Raw genomic sequence first — 18,403 nt, 5'->3', positions numbered from 1 at the left:
AAAGGAAAGAAAGAAAACTATAGGCATTCATATCTCTGGAACAAGTAATAGTGTAAATGATGGCAGGGGAGGGAACTGGGTGGTTGAGAACAGAACAGGAAAAGGCTTCTATACTCTCCGGAACCTTTTGAATTTTGTACCACATATATACCTGATCTATGTTCAAAATTTAGTTTGGGGAAGAAAATGAAGAAGCCATGCAAATGAAGGTCTTACTCTAAAGGCAGCTGGGATCCTGCAGTCTATGTAACCTGGTTCATATTAAAATATTTTGGCTCATGGTAACTTCTTAACATATGCCTACCTGTTTAGGTGGGTTTTTAGTGCCAATTTACAGCATAGTTTGTCTATGAGCCACATTCTGTTGAGCCACGGCCATTTCAAACAAACATATGGCCAACAAATAACATATAATGGCTGATAATAGTTTCAGTCTTTCCTCTATTGCAAATTACAAACATTTTATGAGCAAGTCAATGAATGCCTGATGAAGTATGACTCTGTAAGTCACTCTGCCATTTTAGGGAATGTAAGCATTACAATCACAGCAAATCGGGCCAATGAAGTTTGTCATTTGGAAATCTCCAAACCATCAGCAATTAAAAGATTTTTCCATGAACCTCAAATCAAGTATTCTTTGGGAACTTTAATTTTTCTTAAAGTTCCTTTTGTTTCACTTTATTCCATGAAAATATGAAAGACTATCAGATGCAGAAAACCAAAACAAAAATCCTGTATCAATCTGTGAAATGTTTAACAGCACCCTGAATTTAAAACGCAGCTTCAGCCAAATCCCATGTATGATTTATTAAAGTTCTAAGACTTAACTTTGCACATATTTACAATATGAATCTTTCATTACTCAGAGCAGTCCTCTTTGATATGTCCTTTAAATCAGCTGCCTTTTATATTTTGATTGTAGACTATTTTAATTATGCACTAAAAAAGAACATATCTCCCACTAAGAAAATGAGCACCAGCAACTCCAACGTAATTCCCCAGTACAATCTCCATTAAGCCTCTAAATACTTCCTTTACTAATTCAATGAATTAGAACTCCATTGTTTATGAATCACCTTTATGTTTGTGGGCCCATAACCCTTCTTTTATAAAACACAATTGCTATGGAAGGAAATGATATTTATGTCTGATTAGAAATGAAAACACTATTACATAAATCAGTTTGGGCATTTCTTCACGTCTTGAAACATGATCGGCAATTTAGTCTAATTGGTGATCAAGGAAACTATCTTGTGATCAATTAAAGTAATTACCAGATTCCGGCAACACAACCTACCTTAATTTTGGCTAGAGTCTGTACTTCTTCAACTTTAATTAAAAATAATGAAAATTATTAAGCAAAATACACGGCAAGATCATTGCCAAGCACGCACATGTCACAGGACGGGACCTTCCCCGGGTGTGGGTGTCCGATCCATCACACAGAGGTTGCCGGGTGCACCGAGGACAGGCGGTCTTTGCCCCAGAATATGATTACGTGTCTCAACATGACTTTCTCATGCAAAACCCTGTTAACTGTCCTGGCCACTGCAACGGGAACATCAGATCTTAATTTGTGGGCAAAAAAAAAAATACTCTCGACTAGCAACATGAGAATTGTCAGAAACAGACCCAACCAAAGATGCATTTGATCCATGCTGCTTCTCCAAACTGTTACCCATATTTCGAACACAACAGTCAAAGACCAATAGCATCTGAGACCTAGGTTCAAGTCCTAGCTCTGCTATTCACTAGCTATGTGACCTCAGAGGAATTACTTCACCTTTGAAATGAGCCTCAGTTTCCTCACATGTAAAAAGGGGCTGCTAATTCATGTAACATGTTTTATAGTATGCCAGTCATTCTATGAGGCACTCAGTCAATGCTAGTGATTATTATCATCACCAACACTTTAACATTTAACATACATGAGGTCTGTCCAGAAAGTATCCAGCCACATACTATGAAAAATAGAGACATTTATTGAAGAAGATAAGAGATACAAGAAACATGGTACATAGGACAAGAGGCCTCAGTCCCCTTCCAAGTAGGCACCTTGGGACCTCAGATGGTTCTCCCAGTCGCTATCAGCTGCCCCATCGTATGTTCATGAATCTCATCGATGGTGTGAAATCTCTTACCTTTCAAAGGTGAGTTTAGTTTGGGGAAAGTCAGAAGTCACAAGGCACGAATCTGAGCTGTAGGGTGCTGAGTCATCTGGGAGATTTGATGTTTCAACAAAAAACTTCCCAAGACGTGATACATGAATGGGTGCACATTGTCGTGATGAAGCTGCCAGTCACCAGGTGCCCATAGGTGTGGCCTTCTGAATCATCTAGATCATTTCCACAGAGGAACATTGAAGCTTAATGCAAAATGTGATGGTCTACTTGCTCAGTCACTTTGAATGTGACGGCCACACAGTACACTTGCTCACTCAATGGCGTCTACTTCCCTACTGACTATAGTACAGTGAAGTTGTCATTGTTCACCGTATGCATTCCAGTCCACTCTCCTTGGCTGCCAGATTACATCAATGTCACACAAACTGTTCTCATGATATTAACAATAGCTGGACTTTTTCCGGACACACACTCACTCTATGCCCTGGAGAGAAAGGATTCCTTTCCAAACCTATTACAACAATTGGAAGGCCAAAGAAATTCACCTTTGCAGGGCTGCGAAACCCAGAATCATACTTAAAACTGTTTCTGTAAGTGGGTATCCTCACAGGAAGATTTCCGGTGCAACTGGCGATCTGTCAGTGAGCACTCGGCCAAGCAGGTGACTCGTGTCCCTGAGAAGCCAGACTAAAGGTCATATGATGACCATGACCTGGGCAGTCCGGTACTCGGGGGAGGGGAAGGCACAGCCCCCACCAACTTCGGGCCACTAGTCTCACCTGCCTTCTACTTGACCCACTTAGAACACATTTCCAATGACTCAGGCCAAGAGTATCCAACTCTAAAATTGAAACTGGCTTCCCCAGGTATTGAGACAATTTCCATAAGTTCCTGGAAGAGCAGCCTGCTCTACTGTGCCCTCAGCTAAATTAGTGCCCCTTCAGCTGGTGGGAAGTGCACCACCTACGAAAGAGCATGCTCACCTCTCAACATTACACTCAAAAGCTGCACTCACAACACCAAAACATTTTAGAGCCTTAAAAAAAAAAGTTCTTAAGTCACCATATTTGGAAATTACCATACATAGAAAAATAAGGCAGTTCTTTTAGCTAACTACACAGTAGCACCTTCAAGATAAGCTGTTCAATGAAAAGGCAAGGTGCAAACCCAGTGTTCCTTTGCAGAATTACAATTTCTAATTACACTACCAAACTGCTCCTGAGCTCCTAGGCTAGGAAGACTGCCCTTTGGGTGAGGTCTTCTCTTCTCCAGGCAGCCATCCAACCAACGTGAACACCTTCACACACAACTTTACCTAAGGGCTCTTCACTTCTGTTCCATTTTTAGTGCAAGTTCTCCAGACAGATTCCACACAGCTGAGGTGCGCCAACAGGGCATTCTGGCCCAGATGGTCACAAGGTGAGAATATCAGTTCCCTGAGAAGACACTACTCATTTCCGAATCTGTCTGCCCGTAAGCTGAAATTATAGCTCCCTGTACTGCCATCAGCCAGCTACTCTTGGGCAGACCAACAGCTTAGTCCGATAGCTCCTGCTAGGATCTCTCAGAATCCAGTTGCGCTCTCTCGATCGACACATTTCACCAGTTTTCTATCCATCCTTTCCCCCTAAAGCAGACTGACACACTGGTTTCAAAATTCACACCGAGAAAAACCATTTACCCAGAGCTCCCCAACATCAAAATAACTCCTAAAGACTCACTGTTCATTCATGCCAACCAGCTGCCTCAGCAAAGCCCTGTTGGAGGTCTTCATTCCTGACCAACTGATAACCCACCTGTAGTTGTTGCCCTTCAGGAGTCTTATGAGGTGAGAGGTATTGCAAAGACCGCCAAAGTTCTTTGTTTTGTTTTAGCAACCTTTTAAGAATTAGAATTTACACTCCTTGGTATTATCATCATTATAAAATTTATATAAAATTCAAGTTTATATAGAAAAATATCTCTTCAACTTCATGCACCCAAACCACTAAGATATATGGAGTATAAGGACAAATGCATTTTAAAAATTGAATATGCAAAATAGCCCTCTACTCTTGCTTTGTCTTCTTTATAATCAATTGGCTCCTGCTAAGAGATGCAACTGCTACTTACACTACATAATTCCAGTTTATGTCCGACATAAAACTGTCTTGCCTTATTATTGTAATAAAAAGAATCTATATGCACCTAACTTTACATAAAGAGAGAGAAAAGGCAAAAAGGCTCCTGCTCAAACTGGAACCTGTAAAATTAAACTGCAAGTCAAGACCCTACAACAATAACCAAAAGGGTGGCAGCGGTGAATGAGGGCTCAGGGGGACACGCAGAAACATTTTAATGAGATGAGCCAACACCTAACTTGGCTCAAAGGTAAATACAGTTCTACGAGCAGTGCGCATTTTGTAAAACAGTCTCATCCCACTGCACAAAACATCAGATGGTATAAAAAGGTCTGCACACACAACATCAACAAATACATACTTACCTTTTCTTTTACTTATTTTTTAAAAGGAATCAATTTCACTATGAAGAGTTCTTACGTACAGTTTTGGCAACACTGCCGATATTTTCTGCCAGAAAAACACATCACCCAAATGCACGAGCCTGACCGACAGCTGGCATTGCCACAGAGGACCTCTAGGGAGAGGGGCTGCAAGGCGCCAATCCAGAAGAAGCCGGTGAGGAAAGAGACCATCTCATAAGGTGTCTGTATTTATTTGCTTCAAAGTGCACACCCAGGTTGTGAACTTGGAAAGGTCCCTGAACCTGTCAGTCTTCAGACACTGAGGTGAAGCAAACCACAATATATTCAGAATTTATCCCCAACCTGCTATGATGAGGCTTAAGGAGAGATCTATTGCCACCCTTATAGACTGAAGCGAGGTGCTTCTTCGTTTTTGCATTTCAAACAGTATTACTACAGAAAAAAAGAAAACTCTCAGGGCTTGAGACACACAGAGAGTAAAATAAGCTTGGCAGTTACCCTGTTTTTGGTATCAAAGACTCACAAGGTTTAATGAGCGGTATCACCTGCCAGAAAAGTTCTAATCCTGCCTCCGTCTCATGCTATAGCCTTGCCCACATCCTAAACCTCTCCCCTCTCCTCATCTCTGGAAATTGGAAGCTCTACTACTCTAACTTCACTGTGTGAGCGGAGTGCGCTGCACAGAGAGGCGCTACTGTGGAACCTGAACGGGTTCCAATTTGCCTGAGTCCTACACACAGTAATTTCACGCCTTTTTTTTTAATCTAGAAAATTACTCTGTGTGGTCAAATAAACTTAGTTGCATCCTGAATACGAATATATAAGTCTCTGTGTTAAAAATTCACAAATGAGACCAATAACTCAGAAAATAGTAATAAACAAAAGAAACATTTAAAAGAATAAATGCTTACTTAAGTCGATTCTTTTTGCAATTGTCTAATATAAATTAACTTGAGCTATTAATCAAGTAGAGTTTGGGGGGTTAGGGTTTTATTTTGTTTTTTAAATAATTTACAAAATCCTGAAAGGAAAAAATGGTTTGTTTTCCCGAATGGACAGAAGTGGGACCATTTGTTTCTGTCCTCCTCAGAGCAGGCTCCAATTCGGCCTCCCCCGCCCCCCGCCCGGGACAGGGTGGGCACCCTCTCTGCAGGTGAGGGCTGAGGGCTCCGGCTCCACACCAGGCACTGCCTACTCGTTCACGACCCACCAGAGGGAAGGTACACACCCGACCGGCACTAATGCACAAGGACAAAGAAGCACAGGTACCGGCAAAGTGGAAGTGCGCAGCCATTTGATGCGGTTACTAAAGAGAAATTCTTCCCCTTTGTTTCTAAATTTATTATTTCATACCTTATGCAAATCATACTTTATCTATTAGGCAATAATATTTAAAAAATACTCAAGTCAAATTAAAGGCTTCAATAGCCTTGCCAAAAGCACTGTGATTTTCCTATAAAAAAATTATTCCAATTTGTTGATCTTACATAGGATGAAACATACTGTAACAATCTTCGTAATTTATGTCCTGTTGGGACACAATGATTTAAAGTAACATAATACAGAGCCGCATCACGGCTAATCTAAACCACCTGACCAGATAAACACCAGCTTCCCTTCTCTCTTCAGCAAGGGCATTTCTGTTTATTGTCATATCATTTCCTCGTTCTAGGAACATGCGGAATCAACGTAGCCAACCTGCATTTCAGCAGGAGGCTGGGCTGGCCTTTCCCATGTCAGGAGGCCTGTGTGCACACAGGTACCAGGACAATGTCAAGGGCTTACAAGCCAGAAAACAATCCAAGAATTCCACCCTCGAAGTCATTTACAACGAAGCAAATATGGATTCGTCCAGTACAATCTGGACCAGGTGTGGTGTTATAAACCACAATCTTCTGGAGATTTTTTAGAATGTCACTGAAGAGGTAATTCTTTAAAACAAATTATGGGGCTTACTACGAGCCAAATTTTTGTAAATGCTTCAATCATGTCTCAGGCCGTGGTCACAGGCACTCCTGGTCTGGTTAACCAAGCTGAAACGCCCAAATGAACCATGTCTTTGGGGGACAAGGAATCTTGGTAGAAGAGAAAGACAGAGAGTCCACATGGCAGTAACCGTGGCCCTTTCTGGGACACAACTGCCCAGGCAGATTTCGAACTGCGAGGTTGTCCAGGGTCCAAACCGCTTCTCCCTCCTCATATAGGCAAACCTTACTGGGCAGGGAGGTTTTTGGGGGGACTTAAGGGAAGGGTTTAAAGTTTCAATCGTGAAAGAAAAAGTGCAGAAACACATGTGCATTCGGCAGATAACAATTCACTGAAAATATTTTAAATCAAAACAAAATGCCTGTCTGACCAAATTTTTATAAACTTGGTTGGGGAAGAGGAAAACAAACAATTGTTTAAGAGTGGTTTCCAATACCGCTTTCTGCTATTCCTGAGCATTTTCAAAGCTCTCCATGCTCCATTGGAAACGGCTCTGCTTCACAAGCTGTTCTGGTCAGTCCTGCCAAAGAAATGGTCTGATACACCTTATTACAAGCTTATTGATTTGCTTACTCAGGCAAATATACGTAATTATCTTTGCCCATAAAGACCAGTGTAAAACAGGATTCCTCCACTGAAAGCAGTGAGATTCTTCGAAAACGATTAAAAGACGCAGGCCTAGCAGGGACCAGGCGTCTGCAACCTGCCTCCAGCCCCACTGAAGTCCCCACCGCAACATCCCAACTCAATTCCAGCATGTACAGAACCCAAGCCCACTCAGCCAGCCCCATTGTTCAGTCTCACAGGAAAGGAGACAAGTAGTTACATTTCTGTCACAACTTGGACCCTTTTCAATTGGGAAATTAAAGGGAAAATATTATTTTCAAGTATTTTTTCCTATCAACATTCAGTAACTTGGGTTTGAACATAACACTAAGCACAACTATAAAAGTTCAAGGTAACAGAGTACGAATCTGCAGTATTGTTGGTAACCTCCCCAGTCAGTGCTGTCAACAGTGACCTTAGTAAAGAATGTAAGAGGGCTGTTTTTGCCCTAAGGCACTCACAACCTGGCCCAAGGTTATTCCTGGCCACAGGCTATTCCTGTTCCCATCATCTTTGCACTTTATGCATGCCTTCCTAGATTTCTGGAACCACTTCGAAATCGGCTCCCGGTGCTCTGAAGTCATAAGAGCTTAGGTAACCCTGAGTCACACTGGCCTCACACAAGGGCAGGGACTGTCTGATGGCAAAGAGCCTTGTCATCACTGGGCTGCAATGGGACTGTCCCAAAGCCCTGACCTTCTCACAATCCTGAACCTTCACTTTTTTTTATTAATTGTGTACCAGCAGGTTATCCCACAACTTCAGTTTTGGATTTAAGCAAATGCTGACACCTGTACTCAGGGAGACCTGAGGATGCTTGTTACAGAACTGATGTAATAATGAACATCTGACTTCTGGCCAAGATGGAGGCGCAGGTGGAAACACTGTGCTCCTCACATAACCAAAATTAAGGACAACAAAGATTTAGAAACAAAAACACAACCAGAACATACCGAAAATTGAACTGTAAGGTTGTCCGACAACCACTCATCCAGACCAAGAAGAGGGACAGCAGCCGGCCGAGAGGGGTCGCAGCAGGAAAAGGTGGTAGCTTGTGGACCCAGGTGAGAGGAGGAAACAAGCAAACCCAGTGAGGTGCGCAAGGTGGTTGGCTGACCGCAGACACACATTCATGCACAGGTAAACTAGGCAAAAACGGGCAGCGAGACAGACCGAGCAACCCAGGGTCCCAGCAACAGGAAATAAAGCCTAAAAGCACTGACTGAAAAGGTTCTGGGAGAGATTCCCAGCCTCGCAAGAGAGTTTGTGGGAGAGACCGACAGGGTCCTAAAATGTACACAAGCCCACCCACCCAGGAACCAGCACCAGAAGGGCCCAATTTGCTTGTGAGAAGCAGCAGAGGTGACTGAAATTCAAGAGAGCATGGAAAAAGTGCCATTATTCCCTCTCAGACCCAGCTCCCACATACAGCATCACAACCCAGTGACATGGGTTGCCCCGCCCTGGTGAACACCTAAGGCTCCACCCCCCCATCCGTAACAGGTGTGATCTGACCAAAAAATTACGGCTCAAACAGAAGAACAGATCAAAGCCCCAGAGCCAATACTTTTAAGCAACTAAGAGATAGCCAACTTATCAGACACAGTTCAAAACACTGGTGATCAAGATGCGCACAGAACTAGTTGATTTCAGTCACAAATTAGATGAAAAAATGAAGGCTACACTAAGTGAAATGAAGCAAAATGCACAGGGAACCAGAAAACTGGGCCTCAAATCAATGAAGTGGACCAGAAGGAAGAAAGAAACAACCAAACAGAAAAGAAAGAAGAAACAAGAATTCAAAAAAATGAGGAGAAGCTTAGGAAACTCCAGGACATCTTTAAATGTTCTAACATCTGAATTATAGGGGTACCAGAAGGGGAGGAGGAAGAGCAACAAGAGGAAAACTTATTTGACCAAATAATAAAGGAGAACTTCCCCAATCTGACAAAGGAAATAGACTTCCAGGAAGTCCAGGAAGCTCAGAGAGTACCAAAGAAGTTGGACCCAAGAAGGTACACACCAAGGCACATCATAATTATGTTAGCCAAGATTAAAATGAAGGAGAGAATTCTAGAAGCAGCAAGAGATAAGGGGACAGTCACATATAAAGGAGTTCCCATCAGACTGTCAGTGGATTTTTCAAAAGAGACCTTGCAGGCAAGAAGGGGCTGGAAAGAGGTATTCCAAGTCATGAAATCCAAAGATCTACAACCAAGATTGATCTATCCAGCAAAACTTTCATTTAGAATGGAAGGGCAGATAAAGTGCTTCTCAGATAAGGTCAAATTCAAGGAGTTCATCATCACCAAGCCCTTATTATATGAAATGTTAAAGGGACTTATCTAAGAAAAAGAAGTTAAAAAAACATGAACAGTGAAAGGACAGCAAACTCACAGTTATTAACAACCACACCTAAAACAAAAGCAAACTAAGTGGACAGCTAGATCAGGAGCAGAACCATAGAAATGAAGATCTCATGGAGGGTTAGCAACAGGGGAGTGGGAGGAGGAGAAGGGGGGAGAAGGTACAGAGAATAAGTAGCACAGACGGTGGGGAGAAAATAGATGGGGAGGGCAAGAGTACTGTGAGAAATGTAGAAGCTAAAGAACTTATGACACATGGACATGAACTAAAGGCAGGGAATATGGGTGGGAGGGTATGTGCAGGGTAGAGGGGAATGAAGGCGGGAAATGGGATAACTGTAATGGAATAATCAAAAATATATATTATAAAAAAAATAATGAACATCTTAAAGAATCCAAGTGTCCATCAATAAGGCAATGGCTAAACTGTGGTTAACATATTTTAATTTTTACTTGATTTGCACAGGATTAGAACATTTTTTATTTGATTTGATTTTTATTATATTTTTTCATTACCATTTATCCCCCTTAAACCCTCTCCCCTCTGCAGTCACCACACTGTTGTCCATGTCGAGTCCTTTCTCCTCCACACCCCCACCCAGCCCTCCAACCCCAACGGCTGTCAGCCTGCTCTCTGTCTATGAGTCTGTCACTATTTTGCCTGTTAGTTCAGCTTGTTCATTAGATTCCACATATGAGTGAAATCATACGGTATTTGTCTTTCTCTGACTGGCTTATTTCACTTAGAATAATGCTTACCGGGTCCATCCATGCTGTAGCAAATGGTAAGATTTACTTCATTTTTACTACTGAGTAGTATTCCATTGTGTGAATGGACCATAGCTTTTTTTATCCACTAATCTACTGATGGGCACTTGGGCTGCTTCCAAATCTTGGCTACTATAAATAATGCTGCAATGAATATAGGGGTGCTTATGTTCTTCCATATTAGTGTTTCAGGTTTCTTCAGCTAAATTCCCAGAAGTGGGGTTGCTGGGTCATAAGGCAGTTCCATTTCTAATTTTTTAAGGTATCTCCAGGCTGCTGTCCACAGTGGCTGCACCAGTCTGCATTCCCACCAACAGTGCAAAAGGGCTCCCCTTTCTCCATATTCTCGCCAGCACTTGTTGTTTATTTATTGATGATAGCCATTCTGACAAGTCTGAGGTAGTATCTTATTGAGGTTTTAATTTGCATTTCTCTGATGATTAGTGAGGCTGAGCATTTTTTCATATGTCTATGGGCCACTTGTATGTCCTCCTTGGAGAAGTATCTATTCAGGTCCTTTGCCCATTTTTTAAATTGGATTGTTTATTTTTTTGGTGCTGAGTTTTTTAAGTTCTTTATAAATTTTGGATATGAACCCCTTATCAGATGTGTCAGCAAACATGTTCTCCCATTCTGTGGGTTGCTTTTTTATTTTGTTGATGGTTTCCTCTGCTGTGCAACAACTTTTTAGTTTGATGTAGTCCCGTTTATTTTTTTATTTGTCTCCCTTGCCTAAGGAGATATATCAGAAAAAATATTGCTATAAGCAATGTCTGAGATTTTACTCCCTATGTTTTCTTCTAGGATTTTATAGTTTCAGGTCTAAGTTTCAAGACTTGAATCCATTTTTTAATTTATTATTATGTGTGGCATAAGAAGATGGTCTAGTTTCACTTCTCTGCACATATCTGTCCAATTTTCCCATACTACCCAAAGCAATCTATAGATTCAACTCAATTCCTTTCAAGATACCAATGATGTTATCTCACCGAACTAGATCAAATATTTCAAAAATTTATATGGAACCACAAAAGGCCCCAAACAGCAAAGAGCAATCTTGAGAAAGAATAATGAAGTTGAAGGAATCCCGGCACCTATATGAAACTATACTACAAGGCCACAGTAATCAAAACAGCATGGTACTGGCATAAAAAAGACACATAGATCAATGGAACAGAACAGAGAATCCAGAAATAAATCCACATCTTTATAGTCAATTAATATTTGACAGAAGAAACAAGCACATACAACAGACTAAAGACAGTTTATTCAATAAATGGTGTTGAGGACTAGAGCATTTTAAAAACACATCAATTGTATCGGAAGCAGTGCAATGAGACAGAAAGGCTATCCAGCGTACAAATCTAAAACCTGGGCTCTAAACCCAGATGTTGAACAAGCCATTATATATGACTTGGCTGGGTTTAAATTCCCATCTGGGCACAAGGAGGTGATGTGCACCAATCGCACAGCAAAGTGTCTTTACACACACAGTAATGTTCAAGAAAAAAGAATATTAGGTAATAATACTTGCAGCAGCATCTAGTAGGCACAAGGAACAGGATACCTCTGATTACCTTCGGATTATTTCAGCATCAACCGTAAGTTATTTTATCAATAACATAGAAACACCTGAGTAGACTTTTCTGATCAGGTAGCACCTTCTGAATTAACTGATTCTTTCTAACTATGATCTTAGTGTATCTCAAGGCCTGAGATACCACTGATTCTCACTGTTCAGCTCTATGGACGAAGAAGGAAAGGGGGAAACACGACGGGTGTTTGCTAAGTAATGAGTCCAAGGCAGGCACTCACGCCGCCCTGTGCACAGACTGTCATGCCTGCCCTACAGAGGAGAGAACTGGGTCTCTGCCAGGACGAGTCACTTGCCCAGAGTCATGCCCTCGTGAAAAGTGAGGCTGGGGTTCTAATACGAGTGTGTCCAACTCCAAAGTCCCCACGTGTGCATTTAGGACAAATCCCTGGCATCAGAATATACATTTTTTATTTATTTCTTTTACCTCAATGCTAATTATAGCAAAAATAAGTTTCCTGTAATTGTGATTTTAAAATTTTGATTGCAAGAGAAAACAAAACATTACAGAGGCTTACAAAAAGCTATTACATATTTTGTTTTTATTTTTTCCTAATGCCCTTTTTTCACAACTGTCATGATAATATTTATCTATTGTGTATCCTGAGCCTTCTTTCAGTGTGAAAACATCCTACTCATTTTCCGTGTGGCTCCTGGTCTTCCTTACTTATTCTTTAGAAGCTGCACAGTCTCACACAGAAAGGGTCATTTTCTCTTTTACAAATATTTTATGTAAATAGTTAAATCATGTAGGAGAGAGACATGTATACCAAATACATCTTTTAAGCCAAGTCTTCCAAACATAAAGATTCTTTGAATTCTCTACCAATACATATTGGGAGCTTCAGGGGTAAAATTAAAAGAGCAACTACTTAATTGGGGGTTTATGGAATAAGTTAGAAGTTGTTTTTTAATCTTTTAATGTCCAGTGAAAACATTTGATAATATGATAAAAACCCTCTATAGCCCTGGCTGGTGTAGCTCAGTGGATTGAGCGCGGGCCTGCGAACCAGACAATCGCGGTTCGATTCCCAGCCAGGGCACATGCCTGGGTTGCAGACCAGCTCCCTGCAGGCCAGTTCCTAGCAGGGGGGGTCCCACACATTGATGTGGGAAACCACACATTGATGTTTCTCTCCCTATCTCCTTCCCTTCCCCTCTAAAAATAAGTAAATAAAATATTTTTTTTAAAAAAAACCCTCTTTAGCTCAGCACCTATTAAAGCAATCAGTTAGTTCAGGTATTAACAATCTGCTATGACAAACCCTAACAATTGAACCTGGTAGAACCTCCACCCACCACATTTGAAACGACAGGGGCATTGTCATCAAATTCTCCCACCTGCAGGCAGTGTGTCCTGGAGAAAGATCCCCCAAGTACGTTTCTCCGAGACCCAAGTTCTTATCCTCAAATACTTCTTCCGGCCACACATGTGACTGTGGGCATGCCACCCACAAGCTGTGGGCAACTTCCACACCCAGCTCCTCCATTGGTCCAGGAAAGGACCAATGAGAGGTGGTGAGGACATGTCAGTGAGTCAGGATGAGGCTAGCTACGTGTAAAAGGGACTCTCATTCACTGCTGATGGCAATGTAAACTGGTACGGCCACTGCAGGAAACAGTACGGAGGTTCCTCAAAATATCAAGAATAGAGCCACCTTATGACCTAGCAATCCCTCTTCCAGGTACCTACCTGAAAACTTTGAAAACATTTCCTCATAAAGATACATGTCCCCCTACACTCGCCGCAGTATTATTCACGGCGCCAAGGCCCGGAAACGACCGAAGTGCCGGCAGAGAGAAGACTGGACAAAGAAGATGCCGTACATGTGTGTACAGTGCGTGACTGCTTAGCCGTAAGGTAAAATGCTGCTGTTGACAACAACACAGACAGATCTTGAGACTATACGTTAAACAACCTAAGTCAGACCAAAAAAGGCCAGAACCATGTGATTTTACTCATGTGTCGGATAGAAAACAGAAAGCAACAAACAAACAGAAACAGCATGGTGGCTACCAGAGGAAAAGAGAGTGAGAGCAAGTAAGAGGAGGGCAAAGGGGTCAAATTTATGGTAACGGAAGGAGATTAACTTTGGGTAGTGAACACACAACGCAACATACAGAAGATGTATCAGAGAAACTGGACACTTGAAACCTATATAATCTTATTAAACAGTATCGCCCCAATAAAGTTAATATTTTTTTAAAAAAGAGCTTCATGTATTTCTGTCCTTAGTGCTTAGACAACAGAGCACAGTCAGCCCTCCATACCCACAGAGTCTATATCCACCAAGTCAATCACCCACAGGTCAAAAAACAGAACAAAACCAATCCCCCCAAGCTCCAAAAGGCAAAATCGGAGTGTGCCACACCCCAGGCACCGCCCTGACCCCAGGCAAGCGAGGTGCAGGCATGTCCTGCCGCAGCCCTCCGCCGCGCCAGACACTCAGTCTTTCTCCAGGACTCCCGCGAGCACTGTTCGCCTCATGTCTAATGCACAGGCCATTTTGTATAAGGAACCCCACGGATTTCGGTATCTCTGAGGGTCCTGGAAGCGACCCCCAGCAGTAGTGCCAAGTGACAACTGACTGCTCTGAAACAATCTCCATCCTACCTTTTCCAAACTGTGATACTGGTAGCGGTTCACAATGAGGTCAAAGGCCCCATTACCCTCTTATGCTGCCTAATCTCTGCCTGGAACACCCAGTGCAAACCTGGGGGCCACACACTCCCTGGCATTCTGAGATGGATTCTTCATTGCAACCTTGAGAATTATGACCAGTTGCAAATCTAGGGTTAAAATAAAACAAAAAATACGTTGAGCTGTGAATATAGGAAGTGGTCATGAGGTCAGAAATAAATTGGGGTGTTTTTGAAAGAAATGCATAACCCAGACGGCCCAGCTTCCTGGCACCAACAGAGCTGGCACCGGCGGGGGCTGTAGCACGTGCTGGTCCAAACCCCCAAGGCTCTGAAAAGCAGGCCTTAACGATTTTTTCGTCTAAATTTTCTGTACAAAAGGTGTTCTGCCTTAACATTAAATCTCTCTGGGCTCACAAAGAATGTTATACAGAAGTGCTGAATAGTCTAGAGACAAAGAAAGTCCCGGGAGGGAGAGTGTACTTGGGACGCAGGACCAAGCACCCCTGCCCAGCACGGGGACTCCTCCCTCGGCCTGGGCTTCCTCCGCAACAGCAGGGCCCCGCCCACTGTGCCACGTGACCAGCGCTAAGTCGTGAACACTGCTAACTCTGGTGTTTTTGTTTTGTTTTGTTTTTTAGATTATTCTCAGAGCACAGACTGGGTCTCCCTAAACCAGCAATCAGATTGCTGTTAAAAGTACGGGTGTTGGTTTCCCTGGTAGGGGAGAATCTAGAGTTCTCCCTCTGACATGAATGACCTAGTTGGCACCTCAGATGTGTTTTTACAAATTCTACTGCAACTTTAAGGAGTGAAGTGACCGATTTAACTTTCGGACCCCAAGGCACAAACGTCTGTCTCAGCCGCCCGGAAAGAGCACTTTTGAACCTTCGTCCATGTTTCACCTGTTGCCTTCCTTCGATGCACCAACAGTGCAAGCCTGGAGCCCATGCGCCCACACACGCGGTGGACGCTGCCCAGGACTCGGTGCCTCCGACATACTATACAGACTGGGCGCTCTGAGTCCCTGGGTCTTGGCTGCCTCAGGTTGCCGTGGGACCCGTCGATGCTGACGGAGGCTCTCACCACCCAGCAGCGCCCCCTGCGCACAACATGGGCATCACAGGTTACAGATATAGTTCTAAAGATTTCAGAATCTCAAAACCCAACAGACAATAAAATCCGAACATAAGAAAATCAACAACTCCACTCACGCACACTTGTAAAACAGGTATGCGTCCTGTGCAGCCACCTCTGTGCGTGCGCCCCTTTCCATAACAAGGCAGGGTGGTCCCGAACTGTCACAGCTGAAAGGAACGCACACATGAGCCCGACTGGAGAAGGCTCCAGGTTGGTGTCTCCTCTCAAAACTCAATACTGTTTGGTATTTTCTTTAAGTGCATTTCCTTTAAGTGGTGGTAAAGATAATCAGGTATATTCCAAATATGATATTCTTTTTTTAAGATTTTTTATTTATTTATCTTTAGAGGGGAAGGGAAGGAGAAAGGGAGAGAAATATCAATGTATGGTTGCCTCTTGTGTGTCCCTGCTGGGAACCGGCCTGCAACTCAGGCATGTGCCCTGACTGGGAATTGAACCATGGTTGTTTGGTTCACAGGCCCGCGCTCAATCCACTGAGCTACCCCAGCCAGGGCCAAATATGATATTCTTAAAACTAAAAACACAATTATGGTGATGGATTTATGAAAAATCTGCTCACAAATCTGACAGTAGAGAAAATGAAGGGTAAATTAATATAGCCAGTATTTATATTATTCATTTAAGTAAAGCCTCTGGATTTCAGAAGTATAGGTAAGCCCTAGTTTATTTTAAAAGTTTTAAAAATCGTGGCTAAATAAAGGGATGTTTTTGGTGTGGCACCTTTCTTTGACCACTTGTAATTCCATGAGTTAATTATAAATGACTTTGGTTACATCAAAATAAATGGGAAATGGTTTGGGTTTTAACATAATTTTTAAAAAGGTGGTTATAAATTCCTTTAATAGCATTCTAAATGTACATATGTATTTTAAAAGCAATTAAAATTTCCCTGTTTAATGCGTGAATTTCAGGCAGCATTCAAGCGTTGCTAACTTCACAACCCCCCGTGTTCTCCCCCCACCCCCAGCACTACCTCAGCCTCTGCTCTCACAAAAAATCGGGTCAAAGGTTAACTTCTACTGGAAGTCACACTCTGGTCCTGTGCTCCCAAAGCACCCCACCCACTGTACGCAACTACCACGCCAACAGTCTCTTCTTCTCCAGAGTGGGAGGGTTCACAAAAGGATGACGACACTGGACAGACGATGAAAGTCAGTCACGAAACTCAAAAGTCCCACTGATCCCCACACCATGTTGTAGACAAAATGGTCAGTTAGCCAAAAAGCTGTTTTATATATCTCTGCTGCCATGTCTTAGTGAGAAAATGACTTTTAAAAGCTTGTCAAAGAACCACGAGAGGCAAGGCTAATAACACTCCTGCCGGTTTCAGTGCCGATGCCCAAAGCCGATGGCAGTGGTGATGGACCCTGAGATGTGCGTTATGACAAGAACTAGACAGCCACATCACAGGCACGGACGCTGCAGGAACTGCAGACCAAAGTCCCAAACCTCGAGCCCCCACACTCACAAAGCTAAAACGTTTCCTCGTGTGAGAAACAAAACCACCAGTAACAACTTTTGGAAATAATATTTGAGTCTTGGCTCAACTGGATAATTTTGTTCTGCACCAAAAACCATTCCATTCAAATTCCCAAAGTCTACGAGCAGATTTGTACTACTATTGAGACATAGTTTCCTTCCAAACCCAATGAAATGAAAGGCAGAAACCAGCAAAAGAAAAAATTTAAAAACATATATAAGATGGTTTGCCATTTTATGAAAAACAAATGAAGAATTACACTCCCATCACACTGATAAACTGAGAGGCTGCCAGTGGCTTTCAGGGCAGATGTAACATTTTAACAAATGTGATTGTTTGTGAACGAAATAATTCTGATCAAAAACTTAATTGCAGCCAAAGTGAGCCCTGGGCTGTGTCACCATAATCCATCCTGACAGGAAGCAGTGAGTGGAGATCCCTACTGTGAATGGCGCACATGTGAAAGGTCAGCCCTGGCTGGGACTTCAAAACCGTTAACGTGTAAAACAGTGTGCATTAGAGCCCGGAACGGCGAACCGCTGGATTAGCGGATGTCCGCTGTGTGGGTCTGATGTGCTTTTGGCAGGTAATGGTTAATTTGTAAATAGGCAATGGATTCTAACTTTCTTCTCTGCCTCTTCCCAACATGCACCAGCAGCGCCCATTCTTAATTACAGTCCAGAATATATACACAGTCTTAGAGTTACAGCATGGCCTCATTGTAACAGTTTCTTATTTTTAAAAATGCAGTGAATAAAAAGTTACATGTATTTTTAAAAATAAGTTTGTGTTGATATAATGAATGAAAAAAATTTTCATGTAAAATTAATGTATCTGTTTATCAAATGGCAACTATAACAGCCAAAATTTGTCAAATGAGCAATTCATTAGAATACTTTTACTCATATACTATCACATGAAAAACCAATTATATAATACTATGTTACATGGTTTAAAACAAAATTTTAAATAAAAATGCAGTTAATACCAGTTTCCATTTTTCAATCAGATGTTGCTTATGAAAGAACCAAGCTAAATATTATCTTATAAGCAAATGCATGCAAAAATACCTTACACTCACTTAGTGCTAAAAAACTGGTCCACTTGGCTTTCAATTAGCCACTTCTCCTATATATAAACCACTTAAAGTAATATAGTATTAATGAGTGATAAAAGCTGGCATTGGGTATTTCA

At 42.1% G+C, this 18,403-nt stretch overlaps 1 protein-coding gene across 5 annotated transcripts in view; it reads right to left on the bottom strand.

Moving 5' to 3' along the window:
- The window catches only part of PCBD2 (pterin-4 alpha-carbinolamine dehydratase 2), a 60,384-nt gene that overhangs the window by 9,496 nt on the left and 32,485 nt on the right, over nt 1–18,403 (bottom strand). The gene's annotated exons all lie outside the window — the stretch shown is intronic.

Source organism: Artibeus jamaicensis, unplaced genomic scaffold (assembly GCF_021234435.1).
Source record: "Artibeus jamaicensis isolate MK-2021 breed Jamaican fruit bat unplaced genomic scaffold, CSHL_Jam_final contig_786, whole genome shotgun sequence".
In the NCBI taxonomy this organism is placed as follows: domain Eukaryota; kingdom Metazoa; phylum Chordata; class Mammalia; order Chiroptera; family Phyllostomidae; genus Artibeus; species Artibeus jamaicensis.
The sequence above is the reverse complement of the archived record's forward strand: the minus strand, read 5'-3'. Positions and strand labels throughout refer to the sequence as shown.